At 40.2% G+C, this 6,782-nt stretch overlaps 1 pseudogene; it reads left to right on the top strand.

The window, feature by feature from the left end:
* Positions 1 to 3,904: 3,904 nt before the first annotated feature.
* LOC123408792 lies at positions 3,905 to 6,511 on the top strand (annotated as a pseudogene).
* Positions 6,512 to 6,782: the final 271 nt, after the last annotated feature.

Genomic DNA, 6,782 nt, shown 5'->3' with positions numbered 1-6,782 from the left:
TCACTTGCATGACCGAATGATGTGATAATAATAATAGTCCAAGTGTGTCGTGGACTAAGCTGGAATCGGCGAAACTATTTTTGCAAAGGAGAAGACAGGGTAATATTGGCTCTTTGTTAAATCAATATAAATACACATGAGAGCCACTGAATATTTTCATCGTGGTCTTCTCCTTTCAATGACTCAACAAAAGAAAAAGAAATTCAGAGAAACAGACTGAAATATTTTTGGAGTTTTTAGTTTTTAAGAAGAAACCAAATAAACAAAGTAAAAAAATGAGAAAAAAATATGTGCATGGGAAAAGTTGCCAACATGCAAAGGAAATCTTTTTGGGTTTTCTTTTAGTACTGAAAACTAACTAAACAAGAAAGAAAACCGAAAAGAAGCAAGAAATATTTTTGGATTTTCCGAGTTTTTCAAACACACAAGAAGAAGAAAAAAGATAAAGATAACATGGATATACAATGAAAGTGGATGAACGCCGACAATTGATATGAAGTGTGTGAACATGAATCTAATTTCGATGAGAAATACATACTCCCCCAAGCTTAGGCTTTTTCCTGGCTTGGTGATCACCATTCGTAGTAGCCATCTGTTCTAGGAGGAAAGTAGTTGGAATGAGGTACTTGAGTGTCCCAAGAATGAGCCACGGCATCCGCCTCAGCCAACTCGTTCCAATAAATAATTATATCTAACAGCATAATGACATATCCACTCCTGGCATGATAATCAAACAAAGATGGTGTTGGTAACAGAATAACATCGTGAGTGTTCTCTCTATATACCACATTATAATGAATCTGGTGCGGAGGTTGAGGTTCATTAGTAAACTAGTGTTCTAACATAGACTGGTGATCTAGATAAACCTTAGGTAACAAGTAATCAGTGGGACATATATTGATTTCAAATTGTTTTGCTAAACGAGTGGCATAAATACCACCATGGATCTTTCCACTAGACCGATTACCATGAGAGCAGCGTGCAACGATAGCTCCTAAGATGAATGTATCATCCCCAAATAATGCATGGCATAAGACGGGAAGGGTGGGGACACTGAGTCCGCCACCCTACTCCATAGCAGTTAAACATTTTCCTATAAATAAAGCCAAGTAGTGCACAATAGGAAAATGCAAGCTGGTGGCTCTAGTGTTTGATATGACCCTAGTGTCACCCATAGTCAAAGTACGGAGGAATCCCTCAAATTCCTCCAATTTAGGTTCACATATTCCCCTGTCAGAGGGAATCAAGCATATTTGGAAGAACTAGATGAATGGTAATTCAAAGTGTTAAGCATATAAATCAAAGCTTACCATCGGAATATCAAGCCTGTGCAGAAAATAGAAATTTTCAACAAAGGAATTGGTGAGGAGATAGTATTGATCACACTCATCTGCGAGGAAGTTGGTTAGCCCGACATTTGCAATGAATTGCATGAACTCTTGGTACAACCCTACTTTAGTCATGAATGGCGTATGTGGCCATTCACACAGCCTAACCTCTGTGTTGTGAGAGAGGTGGATGTCTTGGTGCTGAACACTCCCAAGAACTCAGTTGGGACTTCGGCTCGAAGAACTCCTCAAAAGAGTTTCATATTCCTATGAACAAATTCCAGAAATTTTTGGGACACAAAATTATGTCAATAAAACTTTTAAAACTGATAGTGGGTACTCATATAGATGCCTAGAGGCCATATCAAGCATTCATACTACTTGGAAATCGAATAATTTAACATACAACACTACAAGAAATATGCTCATACATGACGTTTTTTAAGATGTCGTTGATGAATTCATCATAAATCTATGACGATTTCATCCGAGATCGTCGTAAACCGTTTGAGGGGATCAAATCTACATATAAAGTACGATTATGTGAGTCAAAAACGTCGTAACCGCATAAGATGAGATCGTCATAACTTTTATGACGATTATAAAAATGTCATAACATGTTCTAACTATGTTGACATGTCACTCGTGCGTCCATTCTATCCCACCTAATCCTAGTATGTGAAGGAACCTACTATTATATCATTCCAAAAATTCTTGAAAAATTCTCATAAATACTTTGGATAATATATTCCTCAAATATGTGAAAACCCTTCCTTCCATAATTCAAAAATAATTCTGCAATATTCATTTCCTATTCTGTTCAGAATAGCACTTTGTGAAGCAAGTGCTATTTCTATTTCTTTGATTACCCTCATATTTTTGGGGCACTCTTTCCGATCCAAATCATTGCCTTATGAAAACTTTCGTAATGATTTTCCTAGTAAATCTTTCTCAGCAAATTTCCAAAGTTTGTGTGAATGTGGTCATTACATTGATCATTTGGCTTGAAAGCCATGAATCTTCACACATGATAGCCCATTTCTAAGAACACTTTTTAAAATAACCGTCGTATTACAAGTTTATTTTTTTTCCTGTTAACTTTGTCACATATAATGACACAATGCAATGGTTTTCCATTTTTTTTTGAATTTTTCATGGCCATTTCAAAATGCGGTCAAAAGAGCAGGTATGACCGTTCCTATCTAGTGGTTGAATCTTGGAAATATTTTGGTGTTTCTCTGATTAAATAGATACTTGTGTACCTAGAAATGATTTTTGGTAAAAAAAAAGAGCAAACTATAATGTAGCTGCAGTTCAAATTTGACCCGCTTCCAGCTGATTCAACGAATACTTGTCTTTTTCACGAGAGGTCGATAAAAGCCTTTAACACACAACCATTTGGTCAGTTGTACATTAAATATGTCCTAGTATGTTAGAAAAATGATTTGGTCCAATTTTGCAACAAATATATGGTAGGTCCTTCACAAAAAAACTCATTTTGGGTACTCGGAAAATGGAAAATGAATTTTCCGTCCAAAGAAAATGAAAACTTTCTTAGGTAACATTGTTTGCCATTCCAATACGCATCCGTGTGCACAATATGAGATCATTTCAACAAACTATGTCATGAATGTGGCCATAAGATTGATCATTTGGCTTGAAAGCCATGAATCTTCACACATGATAGCTCATTTTTTAGAACACTTTTTAAAAATAATTACAGTATTACAAGTTTATTATTTTTCCTGGTAATTTGTTCACGTAGAATGACACATTGCGAAGGTTTTCCAATTTTATTTTTTTTTGAATTTTCATGCCCGTTCCAAAATGCGGTCAAAATGGTGGGCATGACCGTTCCTAGCTAGTGGTTGAATACTGGAACATTTTTGGTGTTTATCTGATTAAATAGATACCTACCTACCTAGAAATTATTTTTGAAAAAAATCATGAGCAAACTATGAGGGAGCTGCAGTTCAAATTTGACCCGTTTCGAGGTGAATCGGCATCAATTTGTCTTTTTCAGAAGAAGCGGATAAAATCTTTTAACACTCAACCTTTTTGTCAATTGCACATTGAATATGGCATAGTATTTTAGAAAAATGATTTGGTTCAATTTGACAACAAATATATGGTAGGTCCTTTACAAAAAAACTCATTTTGAGCACTCGAAAAATTCTGATTGGTGAAATCTGCTATGGCATGAATCGATGACGTGTCAAACATCCATCCATCCGTATATCCATCCATCCGTCTATCCACCCATCGGCCCACCAAACCTAGGCTTCGCTCCACTACCACCACCACCACCATTGCTCTATCTTCCTCCTCCCCACACCCCCACCCCCCCCCCTCCAAATCCCAGATCCACCCAACGAGCCCTGAATCAACAAGCTTAGGGTTTCCTCGCGCGCCAACAATGCAGAGCTCGCTCGCCCCGGCCTCCGCCCCCGCCTCCCTCGCCGCGGGCCCGGGGCTCCACGGGCGCGGGTTTCCTCGCTCGGCCCAGGCCAGCGCCGGCGGTGAGATGCCACGGCGGGCCGGCGGCGTCGTCGTGAGCGTCGGGATGGGCCCCGTTGATGCCATTCACGGGGAGGCACCCAGAGGCGAGGAAGCCGGCGTGGCTGCGGTAGCGGGCCGCGCAGGGGGACAAGTACGCCAGGCTCAGGGAGTCGCTCGGCGAGCTCAAGATCAACACCGTTTGCGTTGAGGCCCAGTGCCCCAACATCGGAGAGGTACTTAGAATCGATCCATCTTCTTGCCACGGAGCCGCCGTGTTCGTGGCTCGGGTGTATGTTTTCAGCGATTCGGTGATCATTTTGCCTGCTGCAGTGCTGGAACGGGGGCGGCGGCGCCGACGTGGAAGGGGATGGCATCGCCACCGCGACAATCATGCTCCTCGGTGACACCTGCACCAGGGGATGTCGGTTCTGCGCCGCCACTGTAACGGAGTCCGTCAGGCAGGGTAGGGATGATAAGATTGAACTACTGAATTACTGATTCAGAGGAGTTGCCGTGCTTTTTTGTTTCTGCACACAACTATGGGTTGCAGAGCATAGGAGATTCGGTATAATCTCCTTTCTGCTGCTGAAAGATTAGTCTGAACATCGTTTTTCCAAAGGGTGTGCATCATCAGGTTCGCCTTAGTTCCCGTCTGCCTACTAGTATGTGCTAGGAGTATTTTGTAAGCATACCAGTATGTACTAGTTGTCATAACTTGACTCGTCGTTCTTGATTTATTTCCGTCCTGTCACCCGTTGATTCCTCTCCAAATGCAAAGTTCATTTCCTTGGGCCAGCTGACACCATGGTTAACCGGTAACTGCTCTCCTTGTGCAAAAATCCTTGGGCCAGCTGACACCATGGTAAATTTCCCCAAAAATTACACCATCGCAATCTAGTACAATAGTTGCCTAACATCATGGATAAAATGGATCACACTAGTTGCAAGGATAACCAACTGACATGAAGGAGTATATGATGTTAAAAACAACATTTGAACAATCATGAGATTATTACACCACTTTTGGCTTGAGGTAAAAAACCAAAAATATGGACTGTAAGAGCGGTTTGCATCTGATGTTCTTGTTCACGATTAGTATTATTTTTTGGCCGTAGTGGGAGAGCAGTTCGCAAGTTGCCTAGCTAGCAGGAGCTTTGATTTACGTACATGTCAAGAACAAATGGCGCCCTACCAAGTCAACCACATCGTTTCACAACATGCACCTGCGGATTCCTTCTTTTTTTCAATTAAATATCAACTCCCCACTGCTCTGCTGATTTTGTTTATAGAAGATTTACAGAAAACGTTTCATTCATATAAAATCACAAGATCACCTGTAGCCAAGTGGAGTATGATTCAACGTTTTCATATTTTCTCGATCAAATATCACAAGAAACATGCTAGCATATCAGAGTTTTCATATTTTCTCGATCAAACGTGCCCAGGACCGAAACAAAATGGCCGAAGGCGATTTTACACAGATTATTCAAGTACATTATAGATATCCAGTCTGTTGATTATTCTGTAGTACATTATTTGACACAGTACCAAGTATATTATCCAGACTTGTTGTACCTTTTTGCAGTTGTGATAACCCACAGAGGTTGGTCAATCCAAATTATATGTGCTGATCATCTTTGTCTTCTTCGTTGCTTTGTAGGAACTTGCAGCTAAGACTATCTATAAGGAGAGATGCATTGCTATAGACGATGGAGATAGTTGGCCAAGTACCAAGAGCAAGGTATACCTCCTTCTCTGGTTCCCATTTTCCATTTCAGATCTGATGCTCCGTATGCATATGTTTTCTCTTTCCGATAAGTTTCTTCAGAGATTTTAGATGCATGCATATGTGCAAACCGGCTTGGTCAATGTTCAGTTTAGTACGATGATGAACACTACAGACGTAATAGAGTATAGTAGCACTACTTGGATATGTTTTGGGTGGTGGTCTGGTCTCTAATCACTGTGCAAAGTGTCGCTGCAATAGTCATCTAAGATTATCTTTTGCATTAACCCACTATAGAGTGTTAGACACACCCGCATGATAAGATTGTTTCTGACTTCCTGTCACCATGACATTTTTCTCTTCTTCCAAGTACTACAATTTGACCAGCCACATGACCAGATCAATTAGAAGATTGTTAGGCCTATATATCTTATTCTTATGCATCAATCCACTTTAGACACACATTAGAAGATTGTTCATGTCATCAACGCGTCACATGAATGACATGACCAGTGCTCAACAGTTTATTTCCAAAGTACAATTTGACCAGATTATATACTCTAATAATGTTCCAAGTGAGATTTGACCATTCCTTTCCTCATACTCTCTATTTCTTTCTTTGTTTGTTTGATATTGATTGATTGATTGATTCATTGATTTATACCGCATCTCTTTACTTGTCTGTCTGTCACAAGGATGCATATCGCTTCATCACCTATATTCATATACTTGTTTGCTAACATTCCTTTCCTCATACATACATACAGATACATGATCAGGATGGTGCGCACATATCTTTTGCTGCCACAAGCTGAAAGGATTACATGTCGTTTGTGGTTCTCAGTCCAGGAAGAAGAAGGCGGTGCACAAGACGGCTACCACGAAAGACAAGCGGCTGCAGAGCACGCTCAAGAGGGTGGGCGTCAACACCATCCCGGCCATCGAGGAGGTCAACTGAGCTTAACCAGGTGCATTCATTCTTGTTCTTTCTTGTTCATCTTGTGTATTGATGATGTATATAGACATACTTTAAAATATAGATTCACTAATTTTGCTCCGTATGTAGTCCCCTAGTGAAATATCTAAAAAGACTTATATTTAGGAACGGAGGGAGTATATGCTTAAGATGTGAATTAAAACGGGTAACAGAAACATACTGCCATTATATGGTCTGATAGTCTCTTATCTAGACAAAAGTCTGGCTGGTCAAGTAAAATGAAAACCAAGTC

Source organism: Hordeum vulgare, chromosome 7H (genome assembly GCF_904849725.1).
Source record: "Hordeum vulgare subsp. vulgare chromosome 7H, MorexV3_pseudomolecules_assembly, whole genome shotgun sequence".
In the NCBI taxonomy this organism is placed as follows: domain Eukaryota; kingdom Viridiplantae; phylum Streptophyta; class Magnoliopsida; order Poales; family Poaceae; genus Hordeum; species Hordeum vulgare.
This window is presented reverse-complemented; position numbering and strand designations above follow the sequence as displayed.